Genomic DNA, 19,768 nt, shown 5'->3' on the forward strand with positions numbered 1-19,768 from the left:
AGGTTGGTAATCTTTTTAATCTTGGTAAATTCTTTAGGTTTCACATTTGATAGCTATAATTTTGGAACCTCCCAAAACTATCTTAATTGGAGGCATGTTGGAATGTGTTTGAAATTTTTCTGCTGCAGTTCAGTTACTTCGGAGCAGTATTATGTAATCTTAAGGATGTAAGTTTTTTTCAAGGATTCAATCTTTCCTGCTTTCTTCCACCTATATTTTTAGCTCCCCTCTTCCTTCCCTGGCAAGAATGGGAACCCAAATTGTTGTTAGGCTTTTGGTGGTATTTGGAACTATGGTCTTGCTAACTCTAACCTTTGAACATTTTAGATTGTTTTGGGGGACCAACACTGGTATTGCGGCCAAATTCTAACTTGGGTATTAGATTCTGATATCAGAATTCTATTGGCAAGACAGGAAACAACGTGTGCTGGAGAGGATGTGGAGAAAGGGGAACCCTCTTACACTGTTGGTGGGAATGCAAGTTAGTGCAGCCACTTTGGAGAACAGTGTGGAGATTCCTGAAGAAATTAAAAATAGAGCTTCCCTATGACCCTGCAATTGCACTGCTGGGTATTTACCCCAAAGATACAGATGTAGTGAAAAGAAGGGCCATTTGTACCCCAATGTTTATTGCAGCAATGGCTACGGTCGCAAACTGTGGAAAGAACCAAGATGCCCTTCAACGGATGAATGGATAAGGAAGATGTGGTCCATATACACAATGGAGTATTATGCCTCCATCAGAAAGGACGAATACCCAACTTTTGTAGCAACATGGACAGGACTGGAAGAAATTATGCTGAGCGAAATAAGTCAAGCAGAGAGAGTCAAGTATCATATGGTCTCACTTATTTGTGGAGCATAACAAATAACATGGAGGACATGGGGAGATGGAGAGGGAGTTGAGGGAAACTGGAAGGGGAGATGAACCATAAGAGACTATGGACTCTGAAAAACAACCAGAGGGTTATGAAGGGGCGGCGGGAGGGGGTGGGGTGGGGTGGGAGGTTGAGGAACCAGGTGGTGGGTAATAGGGAGGGCACGTACTGCATGGAGCACTGGGTGTGATGCCAAAACAATGAACACTGTTATGCTGTAAATAAGCAAATAAAAATAAATAAATTAATTTTTAAAAAAAAAAGAATTCTAATTGAAATGGCACAAGATCTAGTATTTTTCTTCTTGCTGTCATGAAATGGTGGTATGCAGTGGCTAGGTACCATCCTTTCTCAGTGATATTTCATTGGTGAATTAATTGCTGGATGTGATTTCCTTAAATGCTTGTAGAATTTTCTTGAAGCCTTTTGGGGGAGGGGGTAATGGATTGATTAGTAGTTGTTGGGTGTGCTTTATGTTAAGTTACAAAATTGTAATTTTCTAGCAAAAATACAGATTGAGTCCTTGGGCCTGAAATGAGGATGATCCTTCTCTGTGCTTTCGTGGCCTACTTCTCTTTCCTCATCTCTTCCTTTAGCCCAATCCATGACTTTGCTTTTCTTAGAGAAACATAACCTGACTTCTTCTTTGTGCAGGATCCTCTTTCTTGGACTGTTTCCACATTGTACCATGCTTCTGGAAAAATGCCCTCTCCTTTGTCTGCCAGACCCTTTCTCTGCTGTCAGCCTGTGAGAGCTAGAAATCACATCTTCTTCATTAAATTCTGTTGACCTGAGTGTCACAGAAGTGACAGTGCCCTGAGGCATAGATCATGTAAACACTTCTTGTCAGTTTATGTAGGTGTTCAGTGCTTTTATACTGCTGTCTTGGTATCTTTGTGGGATGGTTATCTGTGTTGTCTAGCATCTTAGATTTTTAAATCCAAGCAAAACTCCTATTCGACGTATTGGGTATTCAGCCTCACAAGTAAGTAGATATTTAATAGATAGCTGTTTGATGGCACTGTCATTAAGGGCAAATCTTGACAAATATCCTCTGCAAAATTAGAACTCTTGTTGTTGCTTGTTGAACTTTCTAATAGGTAACTAAGTTTATATGCTTAGGAAATAAAACTCAAATCATTTCAGTTCTTGGCTACATAGTATTTGCTACAGTGTTGTAGATTTTTTTTCTTTATAAACTAGTCAGATGACTCAAAGACTTGACTTCATTGCTTAGTAATACTACTACATTGCTTAAGCATGATAATACTGCCTTTGAATTTATAAGCCATTGACTGGAGAAGTCTTAAATTTCTGTTGTTGAATTCTCCATGAATCGGACTGAACATGTGGTAGATATCTACCTCTGGGAATGTCATTATCCATAAACAATCTAAATAATAACTTTTAGGGCAAAGACAGAGCCCTTCACAATGAGAACTCTCTGCATTTCCTCCTTTATGTTCTGCCACACCCTATCACTCATCTAGTTCCAATAGTACCAAAGTAACTGTAATTTCTCATGCTTAACGCCACATCTTTATTCATATAATGTTATCTCCTCTTGCGGTGCCTTTCTTCTCTTGCTCCCACTCCTTATTTACCTGGTATATTATTTGTTTTAAAATTTTTATTTATTTTTAAAATTTCTTTTCAGTGTTCCAGAATTCATTGTTTATGCACCACACCCAGTGCTCCATGCAATGTGTCATCCATAAGACCCACCACCAGGCTCATTCAATCTCCCTCCCTTCCCCTCCAAAACCCTCAGTTAGTTCCACGTGGTATATTCTTGACCTACTTCAGATATCTTCTATTCAGTGAAAACTTTTGATTCCTACACCAAAAGAAGATAATTACTTTCATTTCTCCTTTATAGTATCTTCTAACACCTCTAGTTTTAAACACTTCAGTATTGTATTTTCACTATTTATTTGTAGTCTCCCCCCCCACCCCCACCACTGATTTTACTGTGAGTTTCTTAAAGATGGGACTTTTTGTTTTCCCAGAGTCTTGCACAGTTATTGACACCTACCATGTGCTTAATACATGTTGGAATGAATGAATGGATGAACCAGGGACAGGCATATCAGTGGAATTAGAAACCATGGGTATGGAGACTTAGGCTTCTGACTTTGACATACTAAACTGTGTCAGACCAAATATCCCTCAGAAAGAACTAGAAAAGTTGGATGAAATTATAAAATACTTGTTTGAAAGCATCAGAAAGCTACAAGCAACTAGAGGTCTAAATCCCAGAGAGGAGAGATAGATTGAAGTGAGTACAACATTCCAAGTGATATTTCCTTTCAAGGCATTTGCCAGTATAAGTGGTGTAGGTAGAGGGACTGAGAAGGCAATCTGAAAGTAGTAATTAAGAGACAGAAAGCCTGAGCAGAGGTTTTAGCATTTCACAGAGCTATAGAGACAAAAATTGGAGTTTCAGGGCTATCGTGATAATCAGGACTTGAGGGTCTAAGGATGCCAGAGAGCAAAATTACAATAAATTAGTCCAATATTTTACACTACCTTCCCCTTGTGTCACTTGCTGATTTCTAAGTGTTACAGGGCAAAGAAGTTGAGAAATTAAGCAGAAAGTGGCAGATACAAATCTGAGTAGCTAAGCAGAGCTTTCAGCAAGTTTCACAATGCTGGAGAGTCAAAAATTGGAGTTTAGAGCCTGCCAAAAAGGAGGGACACTGGTAATTACCTCAGGTTTTCATTTGGGATCTCCAAAGGGCTAAACTCCAGGAGAAAGGATAAACTGTAAAAATGCCATTCCTCACAAAGAGTAAAACATAGCTTTGAATCAGCTCAATCTCAGGTAGGATTAAGGTGATCTGTCCTTCATCACCAGGCAGGAACAAAAGTAAATCTTCTCTGAACCAAGATAATATCATCCAGAGCTCCTCCAACTTGTAATATGCTATGTCTGGCATTTAATCAAAAATTACTAGGCTTACCAGTATGAGTTTACTAGGACTGCCATAACAAAGTACTACAGACTGGGTGACTTAAACAATAGAAGTTTATTGTCTCCTAGTTTTTGGATGCTAGAAGTCAGAAACCAAAGTATTGTTTTGAAGGGTCAGGGGTGGGAGGTTGGGGCAACCTGAGGGTTTTGAAGGGTCAGGGGTGGGAGGTTGGGGGAACAGGTGGTGGGTAATGGGGAGGGCACGTTTTGCATGGAGCACTGGGTGTTGTGCAAAAAGAATGAATACTGTTACGCTGAAAAAATAAATAAAATGAAAAAAAAAAAAAAAAAAAGAAACCAAAGTATTGGCAAGGTTGACTCCTGGGGACCATCAGTGAAGGATCTAGTCCAGGTGTCTCTCATGGCTTGTAGATGGTTCATCTTTTTCCTGTGTCTCTTCATACTGTCTCCCTTCTATGTATATCTCTTTGTCCAAATTTACTCCTTTTTATAAGAATACCAGTCATATTGGATTGGGGCCCACCCTAGTGACCTCATTTTAATGTAATTACTTCTGTAAAGATTCTTTCTCTAAATAAGGTCATATTCTGAGGTTTTCTAGGTCTGTAGAAAATATTCAGACTGAAGAATTAAGAAAAAAGAAATTACCAAAAAACCACATCAACAGTTCTTTGGCTTCATTTTGGTGTACTTGTTGGGAAGGCATGGAAGTATCAAATCAGCCTCTGTTGACTGGCATCAACTCAGCATCAACTCACTACTGAGTTCAGTTGAACAGTTCAACTGAGTTCAACTCAACTGAACTCAGTTCAACTCACTACTAGTGAATAGTAGATTTACAGTAGACAGATGTGGGTTAGAATCCTACCTCTACCTCTAACTCTTTTACTATGTGATGTTGGATTAGTGATCCTCTGAACCACAGTTTCTTCATCTGTAAAAGGAGGACAATAAAGCCTACCTGACAGGATTGTTGTGAGAATTAAACAAGGCAATACATGTGAAAGTGCTTTGTAAACTGCAGGGCCCCACATGTGACATTTGTTCTTTAGTATGCATAATATATAAAACCTTGGGAAATTTATCCTATTCTGAGAGAAATCTATAAATAACTTGTTTTCTAGAGTCAATATCTGCCTTAACAATACTTCAGAATAAAAACTTACTCCATCTGTTGTTGTGCATACTTGGTGAAAAAAAGAGGAGTGTTTGCTATGCTAAGCATTATTCTGTCAAGTCTCATTTTATCATTTTTGTCAAAAGTTAAATCTGTTTCTTTAAGGTTGCTGAGATTTTCTATTTTTCTATTCCTAAAGCATTTTATAGAAGTATATCTTGTTGGGTATGTTAAAGAATGTTTATTTGTATTTCATTTGTCAACTTGTATTTTTGTTTTATTGTTGTTTCTAATATCTTCAATTCTACAGTCAACTCATTCAATAAATATTTGTTGATATACTATGTGCCAGACAATGTGCTAAGTGCTTGTGATAAAAGGTGAATAATATATCTAGTGGGGAAGTTAGATGCATAAATACTTACGATATAGTGAGATGAGTGCCATAGGGGAGGCATGTAAGCACAGAAAAGAGGTCACCTCTACATGTGGTGCCACTGAGAAATTGATATTTGATTTATGTCTCTAATGATTAGTAAAAATACCTTGTTGAGGAAGGGCAGGTGTGCATTTCAGGTAGAGGAAACAAGATTTACAGGGGCACAGGGGAATTGAAGGATTTGATGTATTCAGGGATCAAATGTAATTTGGCATGGCTAAGGTGTAGGGTATGAGACAAGAAGAGATGGAGTGATAAATTCTGTTGGAAAATTTTGCAAGCCCTTAAAGAGAAAAAGGAGAGGGACAATAATGAAGGGTTTTAAGCAGGGGAGTTGAATAAATTCACATATTAGCAGTGATATGGATGATGGACTGGAGAGAGGTGAGGGGAAAGGTCAGGAGCTCAGTTAGGAGGCTGGTGCAAAAGCCCAAGTGAGAAATGATGAAAGCCTGAACTAGGGCAGTGGGCCAATAGAGATGGAGAGAAGAGCCCAGGTTTAACAGGTGTAATAGAGCCATACCTCTGGTGTAGAGGTTTCTCCTCACAATGGAGTGGATAGTTTGTCCCTATTATTCTCTTTCTATTAAACAATAGAGTACCCCCTTTGGATGAAGATTTATTGAAGGAATCAGAGCAAATAGAGAGCATAGTTGAACATCTACCAAGTAAAAATCAGTCTGGCTGGGTGGAAATTGATGTGAAGATGCTAGGATTTGGTAAAGGGAATGACTGGATCTGGGTAAGTTTGGTCAGGATATCTCCTTAGATGAATATTTCCTGGCCTCTTTTCTGTCATTAAATCTTCATCACATGTTTTCTCTTTACTCTCAGTTCCTCATTTCTGCTTTTACTGAGAAAAGGTAAAACAATCAGTTGTGAATCTCCAAAAGTTCCTACTCTCACACCTACTCACCTCCTGCATCTGTGCCTATTTTCTCTATCTTCTCTTATTAGTATAAACTGTACATGCTTTTATCTAAAGTCAACTCATACACTTATGCACTAGATTCCATCATCTGTTGCCTGTTTATAGGGTATAAATGCTGGAGGAATGTCCTTTTGTTTTATTTGACAGTGAGAGAGGGAACACAAGGGAGTGGGAGAGGGAGAAGATGCAGGGCTTGATCCCAGGACCCTGGGATCATGACCTGAGCTGAAGGCAGATGCCCAATGACTGAGCCACCTAAGTGCCCCATAACTGATCTTTCTGCTTCCATCCTTCTACCCTATTTTATTATAATCGCTAAACAACAGCCATATGGTCCTTTTAAAACATATCAAATCATGTTGCTCTTCTGCTCCCGTTGGCTCCTTATCAAAACAGTCCTAAATATGGCTTACATAAAGCTATCTTTTTTATTTTACCACATTTTCAACCACACCACCCCTTTCTCTTGGTACCAAACATGCCAAGTATGCCTTGGGGTCTCTGTACTTTCTGATCCCTCTATCTGTAATATCTTTCTCCATCTCCACAGATCAGCACCATATGGTTTTCTTCCTCACATCTTTTGGGTCTTTTCTCGAATCACAAATATCCTTCCAGACCACCTTTTATAGCACACAAAAATCTCCTGCACACGATCCTTGTTTAATGTCCTTGCTTGCTTGATTTTTCTTCATATCATTTATCCACTATTTTACACTTTTTTCATTTATTTGTTTATTGCATGTTTTCCCCCTAAAATGACATAGTTCTTTGAGATAGGGGATTTTGTTGTTTGCTGCAGTATTCATAGTACTTAGATGTATTAGGTGTTTGATAAATATTTCTCAATGAACAAGTGAATTAATTAGTGAATCAACCCTGAAGGAGCAGCATCTTGAACATTTTCAAAGCTTGAAGGGATATGACTTGGTGGAAAAGAGGATGAAGGGCATTCCAGACAGAAGCACTGTCATTTACCAAGACAAGACTGTTAGAATGAGCTCTTGAGTTTTGGGGGATAGCAAGCTTATCGTCTTACTGCTATGAAATGGCTGTAAAGATGTGAATTGAAGTAGTTAGCATTATCTTGCTTTTTAAATTGTATCCAGTCTTCAAACCCTTAAACCATCCATATCTCTTGGGGGCCTCATTTGACACTACAAGTTTTACTTTCATGACTATATTGTTAGTTATTTGGAGGCAAGAACTTTAGTTAAGTCTTGTGTACTTGATAGATACTCAAAATGTGTGTGTGTGTGTGTGTGTGTGAGAGAGAGAGGGGGGGGGGGGGAGAGGGAGAGAGAGAGAGAGAGAGAGATGTTGGAAAGGGAAATTGCCCAGTGTTGTGAGTACTTTAGTAAAAGGGTCTACGTTTTGTGACTTTTGATCAGTGGACCATAATGAAACATATTTATGACACTTAACCTACCCACTTTATTGCTTTATGTAAGGTAGTACTACTGAACATGTATTAATTCCCAGATATAAATTTCCTGCCTTTATTCTGGGAAGATAGTCATATATGTCAAACTTCTTCAAATTTTTCATTTAAATTGGTTGAGTTTACTACACTTTAGTTCTTCTTTAAATATTTAGTAGAATTCTCTAATAAAACCATGCCAACCTGCTGTTTTCTTTGTTGGAAGGTTTATAACTATAAATTAAATTTATTTAGTAGATCTAGAACTGTTCAAGTTACCTCTTTCTTCTTCAATGGCTTTTGTTATTTTGAATCTTTCACAGAATTTGTCTACTCCAACTCCATGTAAGATTTATGGGCAGAGAGTTGTTCATAGTGTCCCCTTTCTGTCTTTTTAATGTCTGCAGGGTTGTCGTGTTAGCCCCACTTTCATTTGTCATATTGGCAATTTCTTTCTTTCTTCTTTTTTTTTCTTGACTTGTATAACCAGAGGTTTATCAATTATATTCATCCTTTCAAAGACCCAACTTTTCTCAATTAAAAAAATCATTAGGGCACCTGGGTGGCACAGGCCATTAAGCATCTGACTTGGTTTCAGCTCAGGTCATGATCTCAGGGTCATGATATCAAGCCCTGTTCCATACTCAGTGCAGAGTTCTGCATGAGATTTTCTCTTCCTTTCCCTCTGCCTTTCCTACTTGTTCTCTCTCTCTCTCAAATAAATAAATCTTTTTTAAAAAATCACTGATTTTTCAATGGAGCAGAATTGAGAGCCCAGAAGTAAACCCATGCTTATACGGTCTATTACCAAAGAGCAAAGGAGTCAAGAATATCCAGTGGGAAAAAGACAGTCTCTTCAATAAATGGTGCTGGGAAAACTGGACAACTACATGCAAAAAAATGAAACTCAAAATGGATTAAGGACCTAAATGTGAAACCTGAAACCGTAAAATTCCTAGAAGAAAACAGAGGCAATAACTTCTTTATATCAGCCCTAACAACATTTTTCTGGACATGTATTCTCATGTGGGGGAAACCAAAGCAAAAAGAAACCATTGGGACTATACCAAAATAAGGTTTTGTGCAGCAAAGGAAACCATCAACAAAATGAAGAAGAAACCTATTGATGGAAAAAGATATCACAAATGATATATTTGATAAGGCATTAATAACCCAAGTATATAAAGAATTATATAACTCAACACGCCCCCCCCCAAACTCCCTCATAATCTGATTTAAAAATGGGCAAAGGACCTGAATAGATATTTTTCTAAAGAAGTCATGGAGATGGCAAACAGACACAAGAAAAGGTGTGCAATATCACTAATCATCAGGGAAATACAAATCAAAATCACAAGATATCACCTCACAACTGTCAAAATGGCCAGTATCAAAAAGACAAGAAATAACAAGTTTTGGCAAGGATGTGGAGAAAAAGGAACCTTATACACCGATGGTAGAAATGCAAATTGGTACATCCACTGTGAAAAACAGTGTGGAGTTTCTTCAAAAAATTAAAAATAAAATTACCATATAATCCAGTAGTTCCATTACTAAGTATTTGCCCAAAGAAAATGAAAATACTAATTCAAAAAGATATGTGCACCCCTATATTTATTGCAGCATTATTTATAATAGGATATGAAAGCAATTCAAGTGTCCTTGGATAGATGAATGGATAAAGATGTTGGGGAAATAAGACCAGAGCTCTGGACAATTTTTCTGCCCAAGGTATCTCAAATTTATTCTTAAGGAACTGAGAACTTCATCTCCAAAAATGTCAAGAAGACCGTCTTATGCCCCACCTCCCAACCCAGCTCCTGCAACACAAATGCTCAGCACACCAGGGTTTGTGGGATATAATCCATATAGTCATCTCGCTTACAACTATATGTTCGAAGGTAACCCAGGCACTCATGGCCAGGTCATGGCATCCTCTGTTATTATGATTCCAAAACCCCCAAAGCCACCAAATAAATCATTGTTGCCCTACATGAAGTATAGCAGAAAGGTCTGGGACTGAGTAAAAGCTTCCAAACCTGATCTAAACTTCTGGGAGACTGGCAAGATTATTGGTAACATGTGGCAAGATCTCACTCATGAAGAAAAATAAGAACATTTAAATAAATATGAAACAGAAAAGAGAGAGTAGAATTAATCTTTGAAGGCCTATCATAATTCCTCCACATACCTTGCTTACGTAAATGCAAAAAGTCATGCAGAAGCTGCTCTAGAGGAAGAAATTCTACAGAGACAGACTTGCATGGAGAAAGGAGAACCTTACATGAATATTCAGCCTGCTGAAGATCCAGATGATTACAATGATAGCTTTTCAGTGAAGTGTATAGCCACCACCAATTTCCAGAGAACCACCACCTCATCATTGAAATCCTTAGTGAGTGTGTGGTGCCAGATGTTCATCCGCTTTCACAACAGCTAGAATGCAGGTCCTCAAAGGATAGATCCAGTCCTCAATGGTTCATCAATAAAAACTAAAGCAGAACTTCTTCAAATAGAGGAACACAGCAGGAAAAGAAGGGGAAATTTATGAAAAGCACAGATTAATAACAACTTAAAAGGTTGTGTGGCTTGAAAGTCGAAGTGTATATGGAAAAAATTGCCTCTGAAATTGCAGGGGTAGAGGACCAAGCCCACAGAAGACAGGAGGAAAGGGAGAAATAGGCTGCAGAGCAAGCTGAATGTAGTCAGAGAAGCATGGTTCTTGAGGAAAAGCAAGATGCTAGTAAGGCCAAGGAGAAGAAAGAAAATGAGAGCATCCCACTGGGGATGCTCTCCTCACACTCAAAGTGTGAGGAGACACACTTTGAAGAAGCAACAGAAAGTGGATAGAATGATGAAGAAGGCACATCTACTCCTGAGGTCAGGTAGAACAGGCAGGAGGGGATGGAGAGTATGGCTGAGGAAAGGACCAGTGATAGTAACCCTGGTTCAGAGAGCAACAGTGCAACAATGGAGGAACCACCAACAGACCCCACAATGGAAGACAAAGAGAAAGAATAAATGCTGCCTCATGTGTTCTCAATATTTTTTAAATAAAAAAAATTCCATACAAATTTTAGGATTGTTTGTTGTAGCTCTGTGAAAAATGCTGTTCGTATTTTGATAGGAATTGCATTAAATGTGTAGATTGCTTTTGGAAATATAGACATTTTAACAGTATTTGTTCTAGTCAATAAGCACAGAATGTTTTTCTATTTCTTTGTGTCAACTTCAGTTTCTTTCATCAGGGTTCTATAATTTTCAGAGTATAGGTCTTTAACCTCTTTAGTTCTGGGTACTTATGATTTTTGGTGCAATTGTAAATTACATTGATTACTTGATTTCTCTTTTTGCTGCTTCATTATTGATGGGTTGAAATGCAACAGATTTCTGTATGTTAATTTTCTATCCTGCTGCTTTACTGGATTTGTTTATCAGTTCTAGCAGTTTTTAACACACACACACACACACACACACACACACACACACACACACACACAGGAATATTATTCAGCCATAACAGGAAAGAGGTCTTGCCATTTGCAATGACAGGGATGGAGCTAGAGAGTATTATGCTAAGCAGAATAAGTCAGAGAATGACAAATACCCTATGATTTCACTCAATTTGGAATTTAGGAATAAAACAAATGAACATAGGGGGAATAAAAGAGAAGAAAACCAAGACACAGACTCTTAATTATGGAGAAAAAAACCTGATGGTTACAAGAGGGGAGGTGAGTGGGGGGATGGATTAAATGGATGATGGGGATTAAGTACTGCTCTTGTGATGAGCACTGAGTGTTGTATGTAAGTATTGAAACAGTGTATTGTATACCTGAAACTAATATTATACTGTATGTTAAGTAACTGGAATTTAAATAAAAACTTTTAAAAAATAAGTGTTTTTTGAGTTTTAATGGTATTATGTGGTTGGTTTATTAATACTTTTCTTGTCCATATCACACCACCAAAGGCTTTTAGAACATTTAGTATCATGAGCCAAATGACATAGTCACCTTTTTAAGCCATTGTGAAGATGGTTCTTTTCTGTGGGTCTTATATCTATTCCTCAACTACTGAAAGTACTAGAATTTAAGTTAATTGAGAAAATGCCCATGTCTTTTAGTTAGTTATCCTTTGATGCTGCACAATCTACTCTTACAAATGCCTTCCCACGACTCACTGGGGTGCTTTCCAAAGCCATAGCCATAAACCTCCCAGTTCCTATCAACAGCTCACTGAAAGTTCCTTTTCCTGTGTACTTCCACAAAGAGTAGCTTCTTGAAAACATAATCATATATAGGTAGGTATTTGTTCACTTACTCATTTTTATTTTTAATCAATGTCAAATGCCAAGAGTTGTGTTAAGGAGTTGATTGCTGCTATGCTTGGAACATATTGATCCAAAAGCAGTCTCCATAGTTAAGAATAGTTACTAGCTTATGGAGTGGTCATTAAAGTGAACATTGGACATATACATTATGTATACTACTTTTTGTTACAATTAATATTTGGTATGTTAAGTTCATCCTTATTGCATAGAAAATTACTTTTTTACCATATTTTCTAAAGACTGAATAGGTTACAAAGCTTAAGTAATTGAATATTCTTGTAGTGGACTATTTAACTTCAAAACATTTAGCCCATTCCAGAAGGAAAACAGCTGGTAATTAAGTTTTCCACTTGAAATTATTCTATAGTAATCAAAACATTCAAACCTCAAGGCTCAGGATACCATAGGTCAGAGCCTACTTTTTAAAAAAAGATTGTATTTATTTATTTGAGAGAGGTAGAGAGAGAACAAGCAGGAGGAATGGCAGGCAGAGGGAGAGGAAGAAGCAGGCCCCCTGGCGGACCAGGGAGCAGGATGCAGGGCTCGATCCCAGGATCTTGGGATCATGACCTAAGCCAAAGGCAGACCCTTAACTGACTGAGCCACCCAGGCATCCCACAGAGCCCACTTTTTTATAAACTCTTAGTAAAGTCATGGAGACTAGAAGCAGGATAGTTTGTGACATATATGCTTCTCCAAAACTAGATTTTTCCCACTAGAATAGTGGTATATCTGAAAGTATATGTTTCTTTTAAAAAAAAAAAGATTAATTTATTTTTATTTTAGAGAGAAGGAGAGTGTGTGAGTGGGGAGAGGGGCAGAGGGAGAGAATCCCCACCAACCACTGAGCCTGACGTGGGGCTCAATCCCATGAACCATGAAATCATAACCTGAGTTGAAACCAGGAGCTGGATGTTCAGCCAACTGAGCCACCCCAGCACCTCTGATGGTATATTTTTTTTTAAAGGTCCAAATATAATAATAAGTGGGGAAAAAAGATGTGATATATGTATACAATGAGATACTCTACAGCCATAAAATGAATGAGATCTTGCAATTTGCAACAACATGAATGGACCTAGAGGATATATGCTAAGTGAAATAAGTCAGAGAAAGAAAAATGCTATATGATTTCACCTACTATGGAATATAAAAAACAAAACAATGAACAAAGAAAAAGCAGAAACAGACCCATTAAACAAGCTGATGGTTGCCAGAGGAGAGGAGGTCAGAACATGGGAAAATGGTTGAAGAGGATTGGGAGATACAACTTCAAGTTATGGAATGAATAAATCATGGGGTTAAAAGATATAGCATAGGGAATATAGTCAATGGTATTGTAATAGCATTGTAGGATGACAGATGTTAGCTCTCCTTTTGGTGAACATAGCATAATGTATAGACTTGTGGAATCACTATGTTGTACACACCTGAAAGTAATGTAATATTGTGTGTCAGCTAAAATTAAAGATTTTATTGATTTCTGTTCTTATTATTTCATTTGGCTTACTTTGAACTTCATTTGATATTTTTTTGGTCTAGTTTACTAAGTTGGATGCTTAGACTATTCAATTAAGACCTTTCGTGTTTTCTAATGTAAGCATTTAATGCCATAAATTTCCACTAAGCACTGCTCTAATTGTTGAATCGGAATGATAAGAATGTATATCTTTGTTTTTCTCTTGATCTAAGGGGGTTATTTATTAAATCTCTCACCGTTAAGTATTTTGTTAGCTCTTGGGTCACCTGGGTGGTTCAGGTTAGGCAACCAACTCTTGGTTTTGGTTCATGTTGGGATCTCAGGGTTGTGAGATCAAGCCCTACATGAGGCTCCACATTCAGCGCAGAGTCTGCTTGAGATTCTCTCTCCCTCTCCTTTTGCCCCTCCCACTCATTCTCTCTCTTTCTCTCTCTCTCTAAAACAAATGAAGAAATCTTTTAAAAATTATCTTTTTAGCTCTAGATTCTTAATAGATGCTCTTTATCAGATTGAAGAGGTTTTTTTTTTTTCTTATTGGTAAATAACAAAAATTCAACTGAGTAAATTTAAAGATCAAATTGGCTCCATTCGACAATTCACTAACTGGACAGTATCACATCTACCAAATATAAAGGAGCTCCATCAAGTTTCAGAAAAGGAAAGTTATTTTTAAAGGAAGAGAGGGAATAAAAAGAAATTATTAGCAAAGAATACATTGTCTTGGGCAAGGTCACCCTCCCTAAGGAGAATCCAATCAGTGGATTACCTCCTAGTGCTGACCAGGAAATTACAGGTTGGATGGTTAAAGGTCATATATCTGGGAGAAGTTGCAATTAGGCCAGGTATTGAGTCTTGGTGGGGTTTAGCATATGTGGCTCCATTAAAGCCTGCTGTCTCCTTTTTTTTTTTTTTTCCATTTTATTTATTTTTTCAGCGTAACAGTATTCATTCTTTTTGCACAACACCCAGTGCTCCATGCAAAACGTGCCCTCCCCATTACCCACCACCTGTTCCCCCAACCTCCCACCCCTGACCCTTCAAAACCCTCAGGTTGTTTTTCAGAGTCCATAGTCTCTTATGGTTCGCCTCCCCTCCCCAATGTCCATAGCCCGCTCCCCCTCTCCCAATCCCACCTCCCCCCAGCAACCCCCAGTTTGTTTTGTGAGATTAAGAGTCATTTATGGTTTGTCTCCCTCCCAATCCCATCTTGTTTCATTTATTCTTCTCCTATCCCCCTACCCCCCCATGTTGCTTCTCCATGTCCTCATATCAGGGAGATCATATGATAGTTGTCTTTCTCCGATTGACTTATTTCACTAAGCATGATACGCTCTAGTTCCATCCACGTCGTCGCAAATGGCAAGATTTCATTTTTAACACTAGTTTACTTAACGTTTTTATCAAGAATAGATGCTGAAATTTATCAAATGATTTTTTTGTTCCTATGGAGGATCATCTGCTTTTCCTTCTTTATTCTGTTTATATGGTGAATTATGTTGATTAATTTTTTAATATTTTATTGAAGTTTTTACATCTATGTTCATAGGTGATATTGGTCTATAGTTTCCTTTCTTGTAACGTTTTGTTTGGCATTGGTTATCAAGGTAGTACTAGCCTCATATAAAATGAGTTGGGATGTTTTTCCTCTTATTTCCTGGATATTTGTGTGAGATTGGTATTATTTCTTCCTTAAGTGTTTGTTAGAATTCAACAATGAAGCCATCTGGGCTTAGAGTTTTTCTTGTTAAAAGGTTTTAAACAACAACAACGATATTTTTTTTTAAGATTTTATTTGAATGAGAGAGAGCGATAGGGAGAGAGAGCACAAGTTGGGAGGAGCTAGCCTGATGTGGGGCTCAGTCCCAAGATCTTGGAATCATGGCCTGAGCCAAAGGCAGACACTTATGACTGAGCCACCCAGGCCCCCCAAAACAACAAAAATTTTAAGATAGATGTGTAGCTATTTGGCTTATCTATTTCTTCTTTATTGAGCTTTAATAGTTTCTGGAGTTTTTTGTTTGTTTGTTTTTTTAGGAATTGGTCCATTTTATCTAAATTGTCAAACTGATGGGCATAGAGTTATGGATAAAGAAGGTGTGTAGCTATTTGGCTTATCTATTTCTTCTTTATTGAGCTTTAATAGTTTCTGGAGGTTTTTTTTGTTTGTTTTTTTAGGAATTGGTCCATTTTACCTAAATTGTCAAACTGATGGGCATAGAGTTATGGATAAAGAAGGTGTGTTATAAATATGCAGTGAACTATTTACTCAGCCACAGAAAAGAATGAAATCTTGTCATTTGCAATGACATCGGTGGAGCTAGAGAGTATTATGCTAAGTGAAATAGGTCAGTTAAAGAAAGACAAAGACCATATAATTTCATTCATCTGTGGAATTTAAGAAACAAAACAAATGACCATAGAGGAAGAAAGAGAGCCAAACCAGGAAACATACTCTTAACTACAGAGAAAAAAGACCTCGTGGTTGCAGAGGTGAGGTGGTTAAATAGGTGATGGATATTAAGAACTCATTTGTCTTGATGAGCACTGAGTGTTGTGTGTAGGTGTTGAAACTAATATTGCACTGTATGTTAATTAGAATTTAAATAAAAATTTAAACAAAAACCATATAGAAACTTCCTCAGCATTTGGGAGTCATTTAGGCAAGCAAATACTATTAAGCAAAAAGACAACATTAAAAATGAAAAATCTTCAGGAGCACCTGGTTGGCTCAGTGGGTTAAAGCCTCTGCCTTCAGCTCAGGTCATGATCCCAGGGTCCTGGGATCGAGCCCCACATCGGGCTCTCTGCTTCGTGGGAAGTCTGCTTTCTCCTCTCTCTCTGCCTGCTTGTGATTTCTGTCTGTCAAATAAATAAAATCTTTAGAAAAAAAATGAAAAATCTTCAAATGTAAGGAGAATGCTTGTTCTTGTCTTTGATTGCATTTATATGAACATGAGAAAAAAGTATTTTAATTTAAAGGAAGTCAAGTCATTGTGCTCACTCTTTCTTCAAATATAATCTCCTGTCTGCATACCCCTCACTATAGAACTTCATCCATACTGACCTGCTATTTCCAGCAAGGATGATCAGCTAACTGTGAAGCTCTCTAGGTCTTATTCCTAGTGTATTGGGTTTTTTTTTTTAAACCACAATTTAAAAACATTTTGGGGGTTTGTTTTATGAACCAGAATATGGTCTAACTTGGTGACTATTCCTTGTGCACTTGTAAAGATTATGCATTTTGCTTTTGTTGAGTGGAGTGTTCTATAAATATCAATTAGGTAGAGTTGGTTAATAGAGTTGTGCAGTTCTACATCCTTACCGATTTTCTGTCTACTTGTTTTATTGATTGCCAAGAAAAGAGTGTTAAATTCCCCAACTATAGTTATTGATTTTCCCATTTCTCCTTTTCAGTTTTATCACTTTTTGCTTCATGTACCCTGAAACTCTGTTGCTAACAGCATGCATATTCAGGATTATTATGACTTTTTTGTGAATTGATCCTTTTATAACTGTGTAATGTCCCTATATAACCCTGGTAATATTCCTTGTTGTGAAGTCTGCTTTGTCCTTTTTAAATATAGCTACCTCAGCTTTATTTGAATTATATGTCTTTATATTTAAAGTGGATTTCTTATAGACAACATGTAGGTTCTTTTATTTATTTTTTTAAAAGATTTAATTTATTTATTTAACAGTCAGAGATCACAAGTAGAGAGGCAGGCAGAGAGAGAGGAGGAAGCAGGCTCCCCGCTGAGCAGAGAGCCCGATGCGGGGCTTGATCCAAGAACCCTGAGATCATGACCTTAGCCAAAGGCAGAGGCTTAACCCACTGAGCCACCCAGGTGCCCCATGTAGGTTCTTTTGAACCAGTGTGACAATCATTGTCTTTTATTAGGTATATTTTGACAGCTTGCATTCAATGTAATTATTACTATGGCTGGATTATATTCTACCATTTTATTATTTGTTTTTTGATTGTACTATTATTCTTTTGTTTTCCATTCTTGATTTCTTTTGGAATATTAGTGTTTTCAGTACATTTTTATTTATCTATTGGTGTTTTGCTATACGTCACATTTGTATATTGGTGCTTGCACTGTGGATGACAGGTCACATAATATTACATTGTCTACTTTTAAATTTATTTATTTATTTATTTGTCAGACAGAGAGAGAGTAAGTGTGCACGCACAAGCAGGGGGAATGGAAGGCAGAGGGAGAAGCAGGCTCCCCAGTGAGCCAGGATCCCGACGTAGGACTCTATCCCAGGATCCTATGGATCTTAGGATCATGACCCAAGCTAAAGCCAGACACTTAACCAGCTGAGCCATCCAGGCATCCCACATTGTCTACTTTTTTTTTTAAGATTTTATTTATTTATTTGACAGAGGGAGAAATCACAGGTAGGCAGAAGAGCAGGCAGAGAAAGAGAGGGAGAAGCAGGCTCCCTGCTGAGCAGAGAGCCCCATGCGGGGCTCGATCCCAGGACCCTGAGATCATGGCCTGAGCCAAAGGCAGAGGCTTAACCCACTGAGCCACCCAGGCACCCCCCTCCCACATTGTCTACTTCTTTAAGAAAAATTTATTTTATTTATTTGAGAGACAGAAAGAGAGGGTGTGAGCAGGAGGAGGGACAGAGGGAGAAGGAGATTACCTGCTGAGCAGGGTGCCCAATGTGGGGCTTGATCCAGGGACTCCAGGAACCCGACTTGAGCTGAAGGTAGACTCTTTTTTTTTTTTTTAAAGATTTTATTTATTCATTTGACAGAGAGAGAGATCACAAGTAGGCAGAGAGGCAGGCAGAGAGAGAGGAGGAAGCAGGGCTCGATCCCAGGACCCTGAGATCATGACCTGAGCCGAAGGCAGCGGCTTAATCCACTGAGCCACCCAGACGCCCCTGAAGGTAGACTCTTAACCAGCTAAGCCACCCAGGTACACTGCATTGTCTACTTTGAGTTAATGTTGTACTATATCAAGCATAATATAGACACCTTACAATTGTATGGATGTTTACCCTCCTCCACTTATATCAGTGATACATGTATTACACCTACATACATGGAAAATTCCACATACCACATCATGAGTTTTGCTTCTAAAAGTCATACAGATTTTATGGAACTTGAATATAATTTTTAATATTTGCCAGATACATACTATTTGTCACTCTTCTATCGTTCTTATAGATCTGAATTTTCCTGCACTCTTGTTTCCCTTCACTTAGAAGAATTTATTTTAGAGAAGATCAGCTGGCAATGAATTCTCATAGTTTTCCTTCATCTGAAAATGTCTTCATTTCACATTTATTTCTGAAGATTATTTCATTATATATAGAAGTCTTGGTTTATACTTCTATTTGTTCAGCACTTTAAATTTGCTTTTCTACTATTTTTCTGACCCCTATGGTTGTTTCGTCTTGTTTTGTTTTGTTTGAGAAATCCATGGTTCTTTGAATCTTTGTTCCCCTATATACAATGTTGAATTTAAAAAATCTGATTGCAATATTTTAAAAAGTCTTTGACTTTCAGCACTTCAGTTATGATGTACCTAGGCATCGTTTTCTTTGAGTTTATTATGTTTGGAATTACCTGAACCTCCTGAATCTTACAAGCATGGCTTTGCCAAACTTGAAAAGTTTTTAATCATTATTTCCTAAAATATATTTTATATGATCATTTTTTCTCCTGTTACTCCAGTGACAAGAATGTTAGAAAGCTTGATGTTGTTTCACAAGTATGTTAATATTTTTTCAATACTTTTCCTCTGTTACTCTTACTTGATAAATTCTGTTGATCTCTCACATTTTACTATTTGTTATGTCATTTACATTATACTGTGAGCCCATCAAGTTATGTTTTTAAAATAATTAGAGACTTTATTTATTTCTAAAATTTATATTTTTATAGTTTATTTTTTTCTGCTGAAATTTCTATCTTTTCATTCATTTAACACGCTTACATCATAAAGCATAATTCTAATAGTTGTGTATTCATTTTCTATTGCTGCATAACAAATTGCCACATGCTTAGCAGCTTAAAACAATACACATTTGTACCTCTCAGTCTTTGTGGGTCAAGAATCTGGCCATGGTCTAGTTGCTCAGTGTCTCACAAGACTGTATTCAGAATGTCACCTAAGCTACATTCTCATCTGGAGGTTGGGGTCTTCTTCCAAGCTTACATGGTTGTTGGCAGAATTCAGTTCGTTGCAGCTTGTAGTTCCCTTCCACATGA

At 37.6% G+C, this 19,768-nt stretch overlaps 1 protein-coding gene and 1 pseudogene across 2 annotated transcripts in view; both read left to right on the forward strand.

Annotated features, from left to right (window-relative positions):
* EDA (ectodysplasin A) overlaps positions 1-19,768 on the forward strand; it is a 473,959-nt gene that overhangs the window by 95,977 nt on the left and 358,214 nt on the right. The window lies entirely within an intron of this gene.
* LOC123934976 lies at positions 9,498-10,741 on the forward strand (annotated as a pseudogene).

This window comes from Meles meles, chromosome X (genome assembly GCF_922984935.1).
Source record: "Meles meles chromosome X, mMelMel3.1 paternal haplotype, whole genome shotgun sequence".
Lineage (NCBI taxonomy): Eukaryota > Metazoa > Chordata > Mammalia > Carnivora > Mustelidae > Meles > Meles meles.